Genomic DNA, 21,012 nt, shown 5'->3' on the forward strand with positions numbered 1-21,012 from the left:
AAATTTCCCATGGAGCATGAATGCATCACTAATCTAGCGGAGCGAAACTCTGAGCTCAACACTTCCTCCCTGGAATCTGACGCTGCGCTGAGGTGGTGCAGCAGCTGGGAACCCAGTGCCAGTCACGGGTTTGACTGGTATCTGAATGGTTTGCGGAAGGGACCCGGTGCCGAGGCGAGAGGTGTGAAGCCGCCACGGCGCCTTGGCAGGCAGCCTGGTTCAGGCCTGGTGAAGTCTGGTTACGGGTGTGGTTGTGGTTGAGGTAAACCGAGCGGACACCGTCATGGCTGAGGCGAAACCTCAGAAATTTAGTTCCACGAAAGCTTTTGGTGCCAAATGAAACGAGATGGGAGCAGGCAGGATGTGGATTTACTGACCTCAGGACATTTGGTGCAGAACTTTGGCAAAAGTCTCGTCCGGCGGGAAAACCTCTCCTCCTTCTGCATATGAAAACAAACCGGTTTGACCTTCTAGCACTCAATAATTCCACTTTTATTACAAATACTTAAAAAAATCGCAATTTCCACTGATAAAATATGAGCATCTGATGTGTAAACTCTTCAATAAAAGGGAAAATTTAAATAAAAATATCTTCAATTTGTTCTCAGCCTCAGGATTTAAATTGATAAGTTAACTGAATTTGTCCACTGAAATTGATTAGTAACATTATAAAGAGGTTTTACCCCAGAAATCTATCAAATATTATTGATCATGAACAGATTTACACTTCCTTCATAATTAAATATGTGTTTTGCTCACATAATCAGAGATTGACTCATCATTATCAACAGGAAATTAAAGTTAACTTTAAATCTAGACGTAAACAAAACAATAGATGCTTAACCTGAAGTTGGTGGATTTTATAGTAGAGAAGTCAATAAATAATTTGTGGTGAACTGATAGATGAGGCAGTAACTGATCACAGTGATCAATAGAAACAGAAACATGAATATTGATTTTAAACGAGCTTCTGAGAAAGTTAAACTTTAGTTTTTGTATAATTTATGGGCTGAATTATCAAGATCGTGATAAATCCCCCATCAGCGTATTGATCCTACCGGCAGCCTGTCGATCAGAACGCTCGTCTGGTTCCACAGCTCCCGGATCAGCTCTTCAGGTATCTCCCGTCGGCAGGTGAGCCCCCGGCCGGCCGTCGCCGTGGTGACGGCTGCGGCGACGAGGCAGATGCATGAAGCGAGAACAGACATCGTGACGGTGGGAGGCATGCTGAGCTGCTGCAGCCCGTCTGGTCCGCCGCTGCATTTATACACCCGACCCGGCCCCTCTGCTGACACTCCCACCGGCCTCTCCCACCCTCACCAACTTTCCCAGGATTCTCCCTGCTGATGTCACCCGCAGCTTTGCTTCTCCTTCCTGCTTCCTGCTGATGTCCCTTCCTCCCCCGTGTTATCAGGCTCCTGGTTTTGGCGTAGATGTGAGGTTAGATAAAACTAGGTTGCGGTTTTTAGACTGCCAGCCGAGGAATCGGTGACTCTGCAGATTTGGCTCCCACCTTCGACGGCTCTCCGACCCAGATCAGAGAGTTTACAAAGATTTCAGCAAGCTGGCACCGTGGAAGGAGCAGAAGAAGAACCGACTGAGTTAAAACCAAGTTCTGCTCTTCCTGGAAGTCAGAACAGTAACCAGGTCAAGCAGCCGCACACTGAGGCTCAGTGAACGCAGCTGCTTCACGTTTCAAATGCAAAAATGATTCAGAAGAGTCACTTTTTCCCCCTCATTTGTAGTTCTTGACTTTCTCAGGTTTTCTTGTAACCAAAAGTGGATCATCAATCACCAGATGAACCACTTCGATCTTCCAAAGAAATCACACAATAAATTCCTCCAGATCTAATTCAGACCTGGGCATTTTCTTTCCAACCAAACTTATCAAAGTGAGCCGTTTTTCAAACCTGCCGATAAACGCCACATCAGGCGTCAGCAATAAACGTGGAGGAAAAGTTTTAACGAAAACACGAGCCGATATTTATCGTAGTTAATAAACGGCTGGTGGCCTGAATGGATTCGGCTGCACAGGATATAAAACCTGCAGCTGCATGTGGCACAAACGCTTCGTCTTCAAACTGTCGGCGTACTCAGATGTTGGGTCTGAAGCAAAAATAAAAAAAACATAAAGACAAACGACAGTTTTTTCAGCATCAATCCACCATCCTGAAGGTTCAGTTAAACACGGCAAAAACAAAATCTTACCAAGAATTTCTGGTTTCTACTGCAAATATCTTAGTACGCTTGAAATAAGACTTTTCAGCAAAATATAGGAACTTGTTTTAAGTTAATAATGACTTAATATTATTAATCTGCCAGTGGAACTAGAACTCAATATTAAGCAATTATTGATTTGTTTTGCTGAAAAGTTACTTGAAAGTTACTTCCATCTTATTTCAAGTGTACTAAGACGTTTTCTACCAAGTAGAAAAATACTTGGTAAGATTTAGTGTTTTTGCAGTGAATCTGCTGAGATCTTCAAAAAAAAGGAAAAAAAAATAGAAGAGAATCAAAGATTTCTAACACTTCAATAAAAATATAAATGAAAAAAACTGATTTTATTAGGAATCCATCACCAGCGAGTAATATCTACACAGATTACTGCTGTTAGTTTTGTCTTTTTTCAAGTGTACTAAAATATTGTAACGCGTTTCCTACATCACAGCAGACGCCATTAAAGGCCCAATTTCTTTACAGATTATCTTCAGTTCATCCTCAGTTGAGGGTTTCTGAGTGTGTTTGTAAGAAAAGTGCAAATTCAGAAGGAATATTTAATACTTTTTGTCTTATTTCTGTTAGAAAATGTAATAAAAAGATTAAAATAATGTATTTTTTACACTTTGAATGCATTAAAGAAGCCATAAACTTAATTTCAGAAACGTCTTTTGCCATTTGCATACATTTTGTTAAATATTTATTGAATTCTCACAACCCAGAATTTGGCTTTGTAAGTGAGTCACGAGAGGAAAATTAGATGGCCTGCTAGTTTGTGGCCTTGCAGGTTTATTTTCTGTGACGACAGACTCTTGGGTTGGTTCCTCTCAGATCTGTGGTCAGATTAAAGTAGGTTGTAGCTGAGCTGATGGTTCCTGAGAGGCAGGTAGTGACTTTGGAGTTTAGTTGCTCCACAAAGCAGTTTTCACCAAAAAAACAACTTGGTGCATGACCCATATTTTTATTGTGTGTTTGATCTTATTCTTTTTAACTGCAAGCAGCGCAATGACAAAGTGTTTCTGCAGGGAATTGACTGCTGGACTTTCCTCTCTGCAAAAAATCTCAATCTTACCAAGTATTTTTTTTGCCAAGTATCCACTGAAAATATCTTAGAAAACTTGAAATAAGACCAAACAAACTTACAAATAATAGATGAGCTTGTTTAACGTCAATAATTTCTTAATATTGTTGAAAACGTACCAGTTTATTTGGCATTTTATTTCACTTATTACAGACGACAAACATAAGTGAAAAAATCAAGCTCCTATATCTTGCTGAATAGTTACTTATAATTTCTTTCACCATATTTCAGGTTTTCTGACATATTTACTGTAGAAACTTGAATTAAAAACCAATACTTGGTAAAATTTGGAGTTTTTTGCAGTGCAGAGTTTAGTTTTTATGGTTTTCCTTTAGTTTTCCTCAAATCAGCTGTAAACTGGTGAAAAAACAACAATATTATCGTTTTGAGACCATTTTCATGTAGTATAATGGTAATAATGAGACAATGCAAGAACACATTCTCAAAGATCTATAAACTTTAAATAATAACAAACAAAATAATCATGAACTCTTTGTAAACAACATTTCCCTTAAATAAAATGGATAATTGAGACCAAAACACCAGACTGAAGAGTTTTGTCATACAGTTTTGGGTAGAAAATTATTGAATTTGTTTTAAATTATCATGCAATTGATTGATTTATTGCTTATTGTGACAGGAATGCTCCTAGCCAAGAATAAAGAGCTTTATGCTGCAACACTGACACACTGACTCTGGCATTCCCAGGTATTAACTGGCCTTCATTGGGGAAATTCATCACCTGAAATTCCTTTATATCTGTGCCAAGATGAAGCAACTGTAGTTTTTCATTTTTATGCAACCGCGATACCTTCGTCACTGCAGACGTTTAGTGAAACAACCATTGTTCTTGTTCCTCCGGTTGTTCTATGAATAGAGGGGAACCAACGTGCCGTTTCTGGCCTTTAGGAAGCTTTTAAGCTTCCTAAAGGCTTAAAAGCCTTTTGCTGGTTGTTTGAGTTAATTGTTCTATGCAAAACCTTCTTTGGGTCACACAGTTTTAGTAAAAAGACGGTGTACTCTCTCAAGTTTAGAGTTTACACTAAAATGATCTGATCTTTGTCACATTTAATTTATTAAACATTACATCCCTGTGGGGGAATTTTGGCCCAACCTCTTTCCCACTGTTGCTTCGTTTCAATAAGATTTGCAGGTACTAGTTAAAATAAAAGTCTGAAGTAGCTACTCTGCATTTTTTACCTCAAATAGCACATTTATACATGAAAATAAGCCATAACGTGTGAATGCTGGCTCATTGAGTTTTTGGGCTACAGTTATTAGACCCAAATAGATATGATGGAATACAGAAAACTTTCTGTGTTGATGATGATGACAGATTGATTGAAAAATGATGGGCCTCTCATGTTGTCGGTTCTGATTTGTTACTTTTCTAAACTTTGTTAGTTTTTTCTGGTTGAGCCGTTGCATGTTTGGACAATTGTTCCCTCTGGTTCTGGATTCTGCGCAGCTGGAACATTCTCAAGCCGTCATGGATGCAGAGATAGAAGGAGGACGTTCAAGCCATCTCTTCCATCGATAATGAGTAGAAATCGTATCCCCTACTCCAGCATCTTTCTAACCATATGGCCAGAGATTTAAAGAGGAGCGGTTAAAGAAAATGAGGTGGATTAGCAGTGCATGTCACCTGATGCTGTCGGATATTGAGCTGTTAGCATTTCATGATGGTTATGAGTCTTCAGTCAGAGGCCTCTACAGATTCGTTGCCATACTGACTGCTACTGGAGATCCTTTCTCACCAGAGAACTTTTATATTAGTTATCTTTAATTTCCCTTTGGGATGAATAAAGTATTTCTGATTTTAGTAGAAGTAAATGATTAAAAATGTTACATCCTTTACCACCATTAAAACTGATATGTTCAATAATATTCAGGCGGTCGATCAATAAATTACATTTTTTATTTTGTAACACCTGTTGCTGTGCAGCCAGAGTGCAGTTTAGCTCAGTGTCGTCGTCACACAGCTTTAAATTTCAGGGGCAGTAACACCTCCTTGTGGATTGAAGGAGGGTTGACTTGGTTTTCTGATTTGCAACCTGACTCACAGACTGTGTGTCAGAGAATGACTCTCCAAGTAACGCATTTCTATGACTGTTCTTCAACGCTCTGATTTGTTTTATTATGAAGAGTTTTCCTCTTTAAACAACACTGCTTCTATAAATACCTGCTGGGGTTTGTGTCCACACAAAAGCTAAATTTAGATAAATAAAACACACAGGGCTGGACGTTTGCTGGCGTTTCTTCTGTTCCGGGTAGCTTGCATGTGGGAAATCCCCTGATGGTGAAATCACTCAGGTAGAGCTCTGTTAAGCCCCGCCCCCCATCGGACAGGTGAATTATAGGGAAGCATGCATACTTCCACCCCTTTGTGCTACAGATTATCAGAGTTAAGTGACGACATGCTGGTGAAAGTGTCTGTCAGCAGCATGTTAATGAGGGTGACTAAACACTGCACAGTTTGAGTTATAATTCAAAGTATTGCAGTAAAAACAAATGCAAAAAAAGAGGAACATTTATCAAAAATCTTAAAAATAAAGCTTCAAAATACATTTAAAGTATTAAAAAACATCCAGAAAGTCCAGCTGCATCTTATTTGGCCTCTCTTTTAGTTTGGTCTTCAAATAAACTGCAACACAAATGCTTTGGTTTTAATCTTAGTTTTGCTTTGTTCACTCTGCCCCACAAACACACTTGTCAAGCATTTTCTCATTGTCATGGAGCTGAAACTGAGCCTACACCATTGAAACTAGGTAAGTAGGTCTCGTCTGTTTGTGGTGTCAGAACAACTTATGCACCAGTTTAAATGTCAGTGGGAACCACAAAAAGTCCAACAGGTCTTTTCTTATGCCAGCCATGACAACACATTATTATTTTAATCAATTTATAGTTTATTTATTTAATTGTTTTTGGCAGGTTTTGAACGTTCTTAATTAGCTTATTTGTGATTCTCTGAGTCATTTTTCAGGATTTTTATCATCAGTTGTCGTCTTAGAACTTTTTTTGTTACTTGTTTCAGTTTTGTTACTTCCTTTTTACGTCAACATCAGTTTTCTGAGGCATCTTCTGAGCTTTAAAGGATCTGTGTGATTTGATTGCTGCCATCTAGTGGTCAGATTGGATGCAGCATGTATTTCAAATCCTATCCAAAGTGGACTGACTTAAAATCTTATTTTGTGGCATTTTGATCATACGACTCCTAAGACAAAACTTCATCAATTAGTTAGAGGTGTGGACCTTCGAATTTTTCTTGTCTTCTGGTTTCTGACTGCAAATTCTCCAATATATTGATTTATCGATTTGTTGTCATAGAACAGTACTTAAAGAAAAGGAAGTTATATTATTTTTTACAGTCTTTAGTACTTTAGATAATATGCAATATGTATTTAGTTGACAAAGGATGGGCCTGTTGTAAGTTTAGACGGAGAGATAACTTCTGCTCAGTGAGATCAGGGAAAACTCACTTCTGTTTCTAAGCTGTTAAACCAAGCTTTTCATGTTTCTTTTTGTATATTTATCACCTATTTCCATTTGCGGAAAGTCAGATTTCTTTTTTTTTGTTTGCTCGTTTGAGTGAAACTTTCCAAAAAGTTTCGCCTAAAATTTCTTTCAGTCGGTTTCTGTTGTACATTTAACACTGTAACTGGAAAACATTTAAAATATCCAAAATAAACAAACAAGCGAACAATAATTAAAATGGATTATGAAATCTGCGTAACCACAATGGTTCAGTGCAAACTAACTACTTCATAGTGGGTCTCAAAATGGCGGCTTTTTAACCAAATTTAGTCTGTCGTCCAAATAAAAATTATTATGGTTGTAATTTAATCAGGCGATTAATTGATTTATTGCTAAATGTGACAGGCTCACTGGATTGATTATTGCTTATTAAAGCAACTGTACCTAAATACAACTTATTCTGATATTTTAAGAATTTGCCACATTTTGGCCGCACAATTTGCTTCCCTCAGATGAAAGAAAATTAGTTTGGATGTTCAGAAACAACCCAGGAATCAAAAATACTGACCTCATGGTGAATACTGTGGCGTTGTCCACAGTGAGCTTCTGCCTACCTGGATGGGTCAAATTCACTCTGCTGAAAAGTTTTATGCTCAAAATTGAGCCATTTGACCAAAATGTCGGAAATTATCATACTTTCAATAGTCTTTTAATAGTCTTAAAAATGTAAAATGTTGATCTAAAACACTTTTTAAAGAGGTTTTAGAGTATTAGAGCCTAATATTATGTTAAAGTGATGGCAGAAACTTGTTGATGGCCACAGGAAGTTTTCATTTAATCATGTTTGTTAGGCACAGTGTCCATGCATCCTTAAAAAGTCTTAAATTAGCATATCTAAAATTAAAGCCTTAAAAAGTCTTAAATTAGCACATCTAAAATTAAAGCCTTAAAATGGCTTAAATTGATTGTAAGACAGCAAGTTGGCCTTTAATATTCTACTTACAAGTCTTAAATTTTGTCTCGACTGAAGTATTTAATCTAATATATTCTATGTGTTTTGTTTTTTCCAGCGGGAATATTCTGTCAATGGTTTGAGTCACACGCAGACATCTTCACCTCAGGCTACAGCTAACTAGCAGCTAACATATCCTTGCTAGCTAACTAGCTATCTTGGAAGCTTTTTTGCTTCATCCAGCCTACTGGCTGGATAAAGTTTGTACATTTTTGTGGAGATATACAGTACAGACCAAAAGTTTGGACACAAAGTTGTGTCCAAACTTTTGGTCTGTACTGTAGGTCTTAAATTCCATTCATAATGGTCTTAAAAAGTCTTCAAGTTGACAAAACCTTCAGAAATCTTGTTTGTGTGCATGATTTCATTTGACCCTGAATGGATTGGAGAAAATCTAAAGCAAATCATTTTAGCAACATCCATTCTCATGATAAGTGGGTGGAAATTTGTATCCAGACCCAAAACCAGTTGAAGTAATCCCTGAAGACCAGTATGAAATACTTCAGTAAAGCTTTAAGCTACAAGCCAATTTGCTGTGACTCAGAACAGCCACTCCTACAATCATCTCAGGTCACAAAGCTGCAGACTAGCAACTTTTTAGCATGCCCAGATGCAGCAGAAAGCACCAGTGTCCTATTTAAGAGCTGCTGCCACAGAATGTTCTAACCACTGCTCACCCAGCGGGCGTCGTAGCGCTTAACTCTGCTGACTGTGTGGGGCGGGAGGGAAACAAATGACTGAGATGACAACCTGCAGATTCATTACCTGCTCTTTAGTTTTGGATTTCCCGGGAAAACTTTAACTCCAGCAGAAACTCAGAGGTTTCTGGTTAGAACATGTTATGTTTGGATTTATTGCAAATAAAAGTTTCATAAATAAGAATTGGTGACTGGGCCAGTCACAATAATCAGTAAATCAATTAATCGGATAATAAATTAAAACGGGCTCAATCATTTTCATTGTTATGATCATTTTTCTCTCTTTCTACCAGACTGGATAATAAAACTCTTCAGTTTGGGGCTTTGGTCTGTTAGAAGGACAGTGTTGTTTCCAGAAACTTCATAATTCATTTTATTTGTTGTTTCTGTTGTTTAAAATGTTTTCCAGTTCCAGTGTTAATTTTTTATAAGAATTTAAAGTTTATTGATCTTTGAGAATGTGTTCTTGCATTATTATAATGTCATTAAAATGGCCTCAAAACAACATTATTGTTTATCGCAGAAACTTCTGAGACAATTTATCATCCAACAAAATTTATCATGACAGGCCGATTGGTGATATAATGTTAATCTAAGAACTAAAACCTTTCAGAAGCTGCTGAGAAACATTTTGTTTCAGGGATTTCTGTGAATTTACTAATAAATACACCCATTTTGAATTGTTTTATAAATGACTCTCTCCTGTAATAAATAGGGTTTATTCTGCGCTCGTCTGAAAGAGCTTTAACAGCAGCATTTCAAATCAAAGCAAACCTACTGCATAGAAATAAACCACTGGCACATATTCGGTTTCATTTCCAAGCTTTTAAAGTTGTGCGTCAATGAAGCGATACTCGTTTAGATGATTTAAACGGTTTCTATCTTATAACGACAGCAGATACTAATGAATCGCTGACATCAGCGGCGAGTCGGCCTCTGCAAACTTCTCACTCGTCTTAATTTTGGCCCGTTTTCTTATTCCCAAACTTGTTCGGAAACTGTTGGTGATGTCGATGCGTTTAGAGTGTCGTGAGAATAGACTGTAAAATACTTCTGCTAGCTTTTAAATCTCCAAACGTCTGGTCGACTCTGGTTCTGGTTCTGATTCTGCAAAACTGCCAAAACACGATCTTTGTTTTCCCTTAGTTTGCCAGTGAAGTATAATATTTGTTGCTTGTTTTCTTTCTAATCATGTGAAGCACTTTGAATTATTACCCTGTTGATGTACAAATAAAGTTGCCTTGTATCACCTAAACTATTGAAACATGTAGTGATTAAAACACATTTTAAAAATTAGAAATAAACCAAACAATTCACATTAATTTAGCAAATTGATATTTTTGATTAAAATATAAATTTATTATAAATTTTATTTACATGATCCAGATATATATTACTTAGAAAAGTAATTATATTACTTTTCTAAGTAATGTAATTTTCTAAGTAATTATATTACTTAGAAAATTAACACTCAACTAAAGTACACTGCTCAAAAAAATAAAGGGAACACTCAAATAACACATCCTAGATCTGAATGAAAGAAATATTCTCATTGAATACTTTGTTCTGTACAAAGTTGAATGTGCTAACAAAATCACACAAAAATCAATGGAAATCAAATTTATTAACCAATGGAGGCCTGGATTTGGAGCCACACACAAAATTAAAGTGAAATAACACTACACGCTGATCCAACTCTAATGTAATGTCCTTAAAACAAGTCAAAATGAGGCTCAGTATTGTGTGTGGCCTCCACGTGCCTGTATGACCTCCCTACAACGCCTGGGCATGCTCCTGATGAGGTGGCGGATGGTCTCCTGAGGGATCTCCTCCCAGACCTGGACTAAAGCATCCGCCAACTCCTGGACAGTCTGTGGTGCAACGTGACGTTGGTGGATGGAGCGAGACATGATGTCCCAGATGTGCTCAATCGGATTCAGGTCTGGGGAACGGGCTGGCCAGTCCATAGCTTCAATGCCTTCATCTTGCAGGAACTGCTGACACACTCCAGCCACATGAGGTCTAGCATTGTCCTGCATTAGGAGGAACCCAGGGCCAACCGCACCAGCATATGGTCTCACAAGGGGTCTGAGGATCTCATCTCGGTACCTAATGGCAGTCAGGCTACCTCTGGTGAGCACATGGAGGGCTCTCCAAAGAAATGCCACCCCACACCATTACTGACCCACTGCCAAACCGGTCATGCTGAAGGATGTTGCAGGCAGCAGACCGCTCTCCATGGCGTCTCCAGACTCTGTCACGTCTGACACATGTGCTCAGTGTGAACCTGCTTTCATCTGTGAAGAGCACAAGGCGCCAGTGGCGAATTTGCCAATCCTGGTGTTCTCTGGCAAATGCCAAGCGTCCTGCACGGTGTTGGGCTGTGAGCACAACCCCCATCTGTGGACGTCGGGCCCTCATACCATCCTCATGGAGTCGGTTTCTAACCGTTTGTGCAGACACATGCACATTTGTGGCCTGCTGGAGGTCATTTTGCAGGGCTCTGGCAGTGCTCCTCCTGTTCCTTCTTGCACAAAGGCGGAGGTAGCGGTCCTGCTGCTGGGTTGTTGCCCTCCTACGGCCTCCTCCACGTTTCCTGGTGTACTGGCCTGTCTCCTGGTAGCGCCTCCAGCCTCTGGACACTACGCTGACAGACACAGCAAACCTTCTTGCCACAGCTCGCATTGGTGTGCCATCCTGGATGAGCTGCACTACCTGAGCCACTTGTGTGGGTTGTGGAGTCCGTCTCATGCTACCACGAGTGTGAAAGCACCACCAACATTCAAAACTGACCAAAACATCAGCCAGACAGCATAGGTACTGAGAAGTGGTCTGTGGTCCCAACTGCAGAACCACTCCTTTATTGAGTGTGTCTTGCTAATTGCCAATAATTTCCACCTGTTGTCTATTCCATCTGCACAACAGCAGGTGAAATTGATTGTCAATCAGTGTTGCTTCCTAAGTGGACAGTTTGATTTCACAGAAGTTTGATTTACTTGGAGTTATATTGTGTTGTTTAAGTGTTCCCTTTATTTTTTTGAGCAGTGTATGTTAAAAAAACAAACAGGTAAAAATGTTTTAATCAGATTTGATTTTATAGTGGATTGGTACAGAAAAATAACCAATCTGAATAATGGGAGATTAGGTGGCGCTAATGGGAGATTAGCGCCACCTACTGGTGTTTTTCCAATTAAACTCTCACCAGTTTCCAGACAGTTTGATGGTTCCATTGGTTTTAGCTGGTCAGATCCTGTTTCCTGTGAATGAAATAAGTTTTTAATAAAACTAGTCTCAAAGTGAGTTAACGGTTTTACATTTTGGTCAGTCTGGACCAAAACGATGATTCAGTTCAATCTAATGTCACGTTCCTGGTCAGAATCATGAAATTTACATTTGAATAAATAAATAAACTCCTTCCACATTTATTCTCTTTCCACTATAAGAAGTAATCTTTCAATGTCAGAAAAAACCTAAATAAACACAAGAAGCTGTTTTTAAAATTATTTCATTTGTTAAAGTGAAAGTTTATAACGTTAATGAACCACAAAACCTTTGTTCATTTTCACCCACATGTGGACTCAGCGCATCAATAGAACCGAACTGACGACTTGAAGTGGGCGAGAAAATATCAGCTCAATCTGGGGCTGAAACAATTAATCATGATGAATAAATTATTACAATTATCGTCAGATAGTTTAGTAACTGATTAATCGTGAACTGGACCATGCTGACTCAGTAAAGGACCATTTCCCGAAAGAAAAACAACCAATTCAGGGCAGTAATTAAACCAAAACTGTACTAAATATTTCACATTCAATATGTTTGACCCAAAACTCCTCCAGTGGCATTCTTTACATTCACACAGTTCAAATTCACTGAAGATTCAGGCAACAAAATGTTTATTTTTTTATTTTAAAAAGGAGTTGAATGAATTCTTTATTTTCATATTTGAATGTATTTGTGATATTGCACAAAAAAGGCTTATTTATTTTATAAAAAACTGCTAAATGTGCCAATTTTTTTAGCCGATTAATTATCAGAATCATTTATAGATTATTCGGTTACTAGAATAATCATTAGTTGCATTAGTAATCATTAGAAAATCCGCCTGCTTTTCTGGGTTTTTCTGGGGAAAAGCTAAGAAAAGCAGCCATCTTGTTTCACAGATTTGATTTTATTTTATTTTATTTTGTATTTCAGTTACTCAGAGATAAATATGAATTTTCTCTTTAATAAATTAAGGTTATGTCATCCGCAAATAAGATGAACTTGAAAAATGTAGAAACTAGAAGAATATCATTAATATACATAAGAGAAAGTAAAGTATCTGTCCGAGGACGGATCCCTGTGGTACTCAAAACTAATATGGTAATAAACAGCAGATTTTCTATTATTAACAAACTCATTTCCTCTGACTCCATTTTTCTATCCAGTAATATTGTATGATCATTCGTATCAAAGGCTACAGAAATACTAAATATTTTTTATCTAATGTTGTGAAATTTCTTCTGCCGGTTAAATTCAGGTTCTTTAGTCGGTCGACTGCATGCAGGAAGTGAAGCAGTCCTCACTTACAGACAACACAATCGATGTTTTCCAAGCTTTTTTCACTTGAAACAGTAAATATTACTGTTTGAACATTAAGCTACTACTCGGATATTATGGGAAATACTCCCAGTTTGTTTGAATATATTTAGATAAAAACTATTATGAGGATTTTTGAGCTTAGTTTTTAAAACTCCCCTCAGTCTTTGGATGTTGAAGATGTGATTTTATCTTGTTTTTGTTTATTATTTCAGTTATTTATTGACTCATTTATTCAGTTTTCCTTCAGGCGCAGCAGCGTGGATGAAGCTGTTAAAGTTTGTGTTTTTATAAATGTGATTTAGTGAGAAGAAAACAAACCAATAATGATTTTATAAGTTACATAAAATAAAATGTGACCCATCAGTGTTTTCTGGCGATAAACTGATATGATGGAGATAAACTGATAGTTTCTGTATGGAGATAAAAAAACGAATCACAAGACTTAAAGTGTTTTTTCTTTATTTTAAAAACGTTGCCAATAAAACATATAGCAAGCAGTTCAATGAGCACAACCAGGTTGTCTGAGGTCCAAATACTGTAACTGTTTTAAAACTCAGCCATAAAATGGCAACAACATAATGAACACCAAAACCTTCTCAGCTCCGGCATTCAACAACAAATATAAATATTTTACGTGCGTAATAATAAAAAAAGAAATTTAATATAATTTTCAATTAAATAGACCAATAAATAAAAGTACAAAAGTTGCTGCAATAAAAATTTAAATAAAATAAATATGTTAGGAAGGAAGCAGTCGGGGAATCAGTTCCTGGCGGCGCCGGTGGCGTTGGCGTTGGCGGCGGCTCTGGGCTCCTTGCAGAAATCGTGCAGGTACGTAAAAAGGATGTCGATTTCTCCAACGGCTTTGTTGATGCCGCGCTCGCCCTCCATCTGAACAAAACCATCAAAAGGAACATTTATTAAATCAATTTAAAGCTAACAACTAAATCCAAACATGGATTAATAATGGAAATTAATTTTGTTTCTTAAATGGTTTTCAGATTTGGACCTTTGCTAATAATATAAGTTCTTCTGTAGAATATTATATTATAAGCTTTTTAACAACAATGTCATAAATTTCACACTAGAGAGGCTGATGGAAGTGTAAATTGAAATAAAATTTAACCTTCAGCCTTTATTCCAAATCCTCAAAGGCAATTGTTTTGGTTTCACTGCAAAAACTCAACTCTCACAAAGTATTTTTGGTTTTGCTTTTAGTGCAAATATCTTAGTAGACTTGGAAAAAATACAAAACCAACTTTTCAGGAAGACATTTGCGCTTATTTAAGTAAATAAAAAGTCAGATTATTTCATTAACAAGACATTTTTCCCATGTCATAAATGAAATAATCTGCCAATGGAAGTAGAACTTTTTCTTCAATATTAAGAAATTATTGACTTAAAACAAACTCCTATATATTCCTGAAAAGATTCTTGTAAGTTAGTTTTGTGCTTTTCCAAGTTTCTAGTCAAGTCAAAGTTTATTTATACAGCACATTTACAACAACCTGACCAAAAAGCTTCACAACAATTAAAACATCACAGATAACTGACAAAATAAGAAACAAAATTAAGTTTGATAATAAATGAAGAAAAGAAATTAATAACCTGAACAGAAACCAAGACATAATTTCAGTTGCAGCAATTTTCCAAAAACTCTAATCAATCGATTCTGTACTTTTTGTCAGATATTTACACTAGAAACCAGATTTAGCAGTTATTAAAGGAGCTAAATAAGGACTTTATTTAATATGTTGACGATCCAAATTATTGCCAATCTTTCTATTTTTTTGCAGTCTTTTGATACGAATTTCTTTCTGTTGTAATAATAAAACCCAGGCAGCTTTAAAGAAGTAATAGAATCAAACAACGGGCTGAAATCATGAACTCACCCTCTCCAGCTTCCTGCGAAACTCGACGGCGTGGCGATGGTCGTGGTAGTGAGTGACGTTCTGCAGACAGAGGAAGATTCAGAGGGTTATCAGTTTGATCTTTCTGTCTGCGAGCGCGAACCGCAGGGAGTCGTTATCAGCGCTGGAATCGACCGCAGCGACAGAAATAGCCGGTTTCACGTCTGTTCTACAGCCCTGATATGAAGTACAGTTCTAGCCTCAGACTGTAGCGCTTCCTGTGCAGCTTTATGAAAGAAGTGAAGACTTACGCAGCCTTGGGTCTGCAGGTCGCTGCTGACGCGATGGAGGTCGGTCTGCAGCCGGTGCATGCTGGGATGCTCCTCGCTGTATTTGTTCAGGATGTTGTTCAGGTAGAAGTTGAGGATGTTGGCGTGGAGGCAGCAGATCTCCATGTGGTTCTGGAGGAGACGGAGATCTTCAGTAAAGGTTGGAAGCTCTGATGGAAATGTTTTAGCTGAATGGGAACCAGACTCACCTGGTCGGTGTTGACTCTGGGCATCAGCCTGATGCTGGTGTCCTCCTCCAGCTCTTTCCTCTGAGCCTAAAAAACAGAAATAAACACCTTTAATCAAACAAAGCCACTCAGAAAACATCCGCCATGTTCTTTTTTGCGTGAACTTACATGCTGCGACAGTTCCCGGATATCCCCGTGCGTCTTCGGGTCGTTCAGCGGCGGGGAGAGGTGCGCTTGGTGCACGGGGTGCGACACCACCTGCCCGGTCCAGCCAATCAGGAACAGGACGGCGAGCGCGGCAGTGGCCGTTCGCAGGCAGGAGAGAATCGTAGCGTTGTTGAGCTTCATGATGATCCGTTTGAGGAGAGCAGAGACGTTTCAGCTGAAAGAAAAAGGCAGAAATGTTAAAAAAATTAAAATATCTGCAGCAGGTGATGGAGGAAGCAGATCTGCTGCTGAGTGTTCACCAACCTGTCTGCAGGTGCTGTAGTGAAGATGCTGCAGCGTCTCGGCCCTTTATAGTGATCAGCCCTCCGCCCCCACTCCAAGAATCTAGGACAAGCAAAAAACCCCAGCACACACACGCCAACACACACGCCAACACACACACAGGTCAACGCTGGTCTGGCGTGTTTACTGTTAACAACACAAAGAGGAAATTACAGGTGTCATTCAAGGTGTGACGACTAATATTACTCTTTATCCACTTGTATAAAAATATTTCAATTATACTTCTACGTACAATTTCCTCTCTGTATCTATTTGTGTGTGGGTGTGTGTGCGTGCGCATCAGTTCCCAGGTGAGTCAAAAACTGGAAGTGACTATTTCCCTAGCAGGTAAAAAAACACGTTCACGTCGGCTCTGCTTACAAGTCAAAGTTGCGGGGTTATTGTTACGGTTCAGAGAGCAGTTAGCATGAAGAGAGTTTCACTGCTGCAAACTCATTACTGCTTAAAAACAAAACGCTAAAAATGTGCATCAGATCTAACCTGCAAAAAAACTGATCGACATTATTCAGCTGTGATGTCATTGCATGACGTTTCCCCTAATTATTTACCTCTGAATGGAAATGACCTTCAGTCTGTTGGCATCATATTTTGCTGATTTATGTGAAAAAGTCGCCACAGTTTATTTGCAACAGTGACCTTTCACCTCGCAGCACCACAAGCGTGGATGTTATGTAACCTGGCTTTGGCACAGTGATGGTTATCTAGATCAATGTCAGCGTTTGTGCTGTGGTTCAGTGTCAGCTGTCGAATGGAGAGCAGCCCTTTATTTATTCATGTGGGACTTGAATAAATAAGTCCCACATTTATTAATCGGTGCCAACTGGGCTGATCCTCACTTACATAACTCAACAACAAAAACTATTGTAAAATCTCAGGAAGTCACCTGAGATTAAGTTGAGAAAAAGTTAATTTGGATGCAAGATTTTTTTTCCCTCATTACATAAACGGATAAACGTCTTTTAAAGCTCATTTACAATGCCTTTTCTCTCCTGGTAAGAACCAACGCCGCTTTTCCCGTCAGCCATCCAAGTTTTCCTGGTTCCGCCTTTAAAGATCAAGTGGCTCCTTCCTTTGTGTTTTCCCTCTTATTGTGTCGGTTGTGGGTGTGAATCCCGCGGAGGTGTAAAGGTTTTCTAAACTGTGGCATCAGGGGACAAATTGCCTCATCTAGTAAAATACAACAGAAAGAGACAATCCTCCTGTCTAACTAAGAGATAAACAAATTGGTTTTCTGCATGATTTTAACTGATTTGTGGTCAAAAATTGTGATTTTATGCAAAACGCAGTAAAAATATTCAAATTATCTAACAAAGATTGAACTAACTTGAGTCACAGGAAAAAATCTGAAGGCCGGATAATCGTCTTTATGGTTGATTCAAAATGGAGGCAAATGACTGAATGAATGAATTTTACAACATAATGACAGAAATAGCCATGAAGACACAGGATTATGACCTCCAAATGAAAACAAAGATAAAATCTATCAACGCTATCGTATTGCTGAACATGATGGAATGTAATTAAAGCATAATTAAATCTTTTACAACACAAAATGTTTCAATTTATGGTCAGAATTTAAATATAAGCTTCTATTTGGATTTAGCCGATTTCAGCTGCGTTCAAAAGCAAGTTGATCATTGATGTGCAAGGTCTTCTGAAACTACGCTGCGGTTCTTTTTGCTGGAACTTTTTTCATTATTTCAAATAAAACTGACAGAATAACTCGTAGCATCAGGTCTGCGTCACAGACGATGTCCCCGCTCGTGACCCGTTGACACACTTTCTGTCTGTTTTGAAAAGGCAGCGTAAATCCGGAGCGCCGAGTCAGCAAAAAAAAACAAAAAACGATTTAATCACAAATCCAGAGAAATTTGATGTAATCAGGAGCAAGTTAGTGGAGCTGACCCTGGTTTTTAACGAGTTTATATTTATATTCTGCTCAGTTTGAAAAGTAGAAATGTTCAGATTTGCATGATGTGACCACAAACTGAACTTTCCGATTGATTGCATATCCTGTTGCCCTAAAATTCAGTGTCACGCAGTGTAGTATCAGAAACCTGCATCCTTTACACAAATACAATGTCTTACCATCTCATGCAGTAACAATGCATCCAGGCTGCACTGCAGAAACAGGAAAACGATCATTTCTAAAGCAATTATGCAGAAACTAAAGAATAACTAAATGTTTTGAGGAACAAAAACTAATTTTCCATTTTCTGAATCTCATTAAACCTGTCAGGTTGAATATTTTAGGTTTCAGTCAATCTTATGACAAGTTGATGTGACATTTATTACAGTATCTGGGAATTGAACCGATAACTGTCCTGCTTCTCGAAACAAACTCAGTAAAACCCTGAATTGGAAATTACTGTAAGGTCTGTTTAGATTATTATTTTTCAGCCCAAATATTCTTTATTTTCTCTTGCTAATAGTGTGAATTATTATAAATCTATTCCTGTGTTTTAAGATCTAACGCTCTGCAGTACTATTGTAAGAACAATGAAAGTGTTTATTTTGTCTTTTTTAGGTTACTGTGTCACATTAATTATAGCCCCACAAACACAAATACTGTTCTTGAAGAACGTTCACATTTCTTTCTTTAGGACTCCAATCACATTAAGAAGTCTGTTTTATGTCACTAATCTGCAATATTTTCAAATTTATTGGTATTAATTGATGGTTTCAATAAACAAACTGTGGAAAAAAATAGCAAAACTATCAATCCTGACAATAAAACTTGTTTTGTTTTTTATTAAAACATCATTAAATGAAGTTTATTATGATGATAAATCTAAATTTTTATCAATGATAAATGATAAACAATAAGTGCCGACCCCTATTTTTTGGGAAATTGTTTTTTCAACAAAATAGGTTAAATGTACAATACCTAGAATACCAGTTGCTTGTTTGGTAAACGTTGCCGTGTTTTCTTTAAGTTTGATCTATGTGATAGTTTTTGCAGTGTAGCATAACAATTAATTATTAATTAGGTAGACTGATTTTTTTTTTTTTTATCGCCCCACAAGGGGTCTTTTTGTGGGCTCTAGTGTCCCTTTTTCAAAGTAGGCTGACAGGAAAGGAGAGGGGGGAAGACATGCGGTAAACATCGTCAGGTCCGGGAGTCGAACCCGCGACGGCCGCGTCGAGGCCACGTTGCCTCTGAATGTGGGTCGCGCTAACCCCTCCGCCACCACGGCACGCCAGGTAGACTGATGTTTTATTTAAACTGGTCGAATCCTGTTTAAGACCAGAAGTAGAAATCGGTTTATCGGACTCAATCCAAAAGATGTTCAACTGAATTCGACGAGTTTTTCAAACATTTACATAATGTTCATTTGTATTGAAGATTGAAAAAGACAATAATATTTACATTTATGGTAAACAAATGTACAATAAAAGTTTTCCTGGACGATAAATTACCCCTGTAATAATTGCGATAAACAATACTGATCGTCGTTTATCGCTCTCTCAAAGAACGATATTGCAGGAAAACAGATGTGCAATAACAAAAATGAGTAAAAAGAGAAATACAAATACAGTAATTTCTATAATATCCATCCATTACCCAACACATTTGTCCTTGATTACTGTTATGATTTAAGGTCATTTTAATATGTCACTATAAAAACTTTTGCTGGATGATAAATTGTCCCAATAATTATTGTGATAAAAGATATTATTATTGTTTTGAGTTTTAAAATAATCTAATGAAAGTGACAGTAATACAAGTTCGCTCTATAAAGAACTAGACGACATTTTAAGTATCCAAAATAAAACCATAAGCAAAACTGAAACCATAAGTACTATGGATTATCAAAAAATATTAATTATCAGAATGGAAATTATTGAGATCATTTAAATTTATGTTGCAATTAATTTCTTATTGCCACAGGCTTAGAAAGACAGAAAGTTTACGAAACAGTTTTACTGTAAAACTTGTAAAGCTCATGAAAAGTAGATTAATAAGACTATTTCCCAGAAGTAGGTCATTAATATATTAGAGATTACATGCGAAATTTAGCTTGAGTCCATTCTCATAAAGGATAATAAAGCAGTTAATGACTAATGTTTCGTTTTCTGTTACGTCTGTGGGAGATTTAGTGAAATCTGTGAAAGTCCTCTGGTCAAACGGCTGCAGCGAGGATTCGTGTTCGGAGACGTTTCCTCTGATGAAATGGTTTGAGCGACGTCACGGGAGCGCCCGCCGCCGCCTCCGTGAGCTCAGCGCTGTTTGTTCTGCTCTGAGTTTATGAGGGGAATTCACGGTCAGCCGCCGCTCTGCAGCACGGACACACCTGGAGGCGTGGCCAGGTGTGTTTGTTCAGAGCCGGCGCTGTTTGTTCTGCCGCAGCGTCACCGCGGAGCCTGGAAAAGGTTCTGTGTTTCTGCTGGAAATTCCTGCTTTAATTAAGATCTCTGAACACACACTGGATTTTACTGCACTGATTTATCGCTAATTCCAGTGAACTGTAAAACATAAATAAAAACAAAAACAGAATACAGAGATTTGCAACTTAATTCACTACAAAGACAAGATATTTAATGTTCAAATGTCTTTTTCAGATATTTGGTTTTGCTCATCATCATTTCAGTTTTTACTTATGTTTTACACGTTGTCCCAGCTAAGCCTGTCGCAATAATCAATCAATTAATTGCAAAGTAAATTTAAATCAGCTCAATAATTTCAATTCTGATTATTTTTTTGAAGGACAATTTTGTTATAATCCGGGTTTTTTTAAATAGTTTTGGTTTTGAGTTGTTGTTTTGGATATTTCAAATGTCTTTCTGTTCCACCATTATTTACAAAATATAAATTTATTGATTTTTGAGAGAGAAAAAAATCAATACATTACTATCATTATTTGAAAATAGTCTCAGAACAACAATATAATTGTTTATTGCAATAATTTGAGACAGTTTATCATCCAGTAAAATGTTATCTATTCTTCATCGGGTGTTATTTTTAAAAGTTTATTCGCTTTACTGTCAGGTTTTGATGCTTACTGCCCTCTTGTGGCAACATTTAAAACGACAACAACAAAACTCGACGTTTCTGGATAGATTGA

This window comes from Xiphophorus hellerii, chromosome 17, assembly GCF_003331165.1.
Source record: "Xiphophorus hellerii strain 12219 chromosome 17, Xiphophorus_hellerii-4.1, whole genome shotgun sequence".
Taxonomy (NCBI): Eukaryota; Metazoa; Chordata; class Actinopteri; order Cyprinodontiformes; family Poeciliidae; genus Xiphophorus; species Xiphophorus hellerii.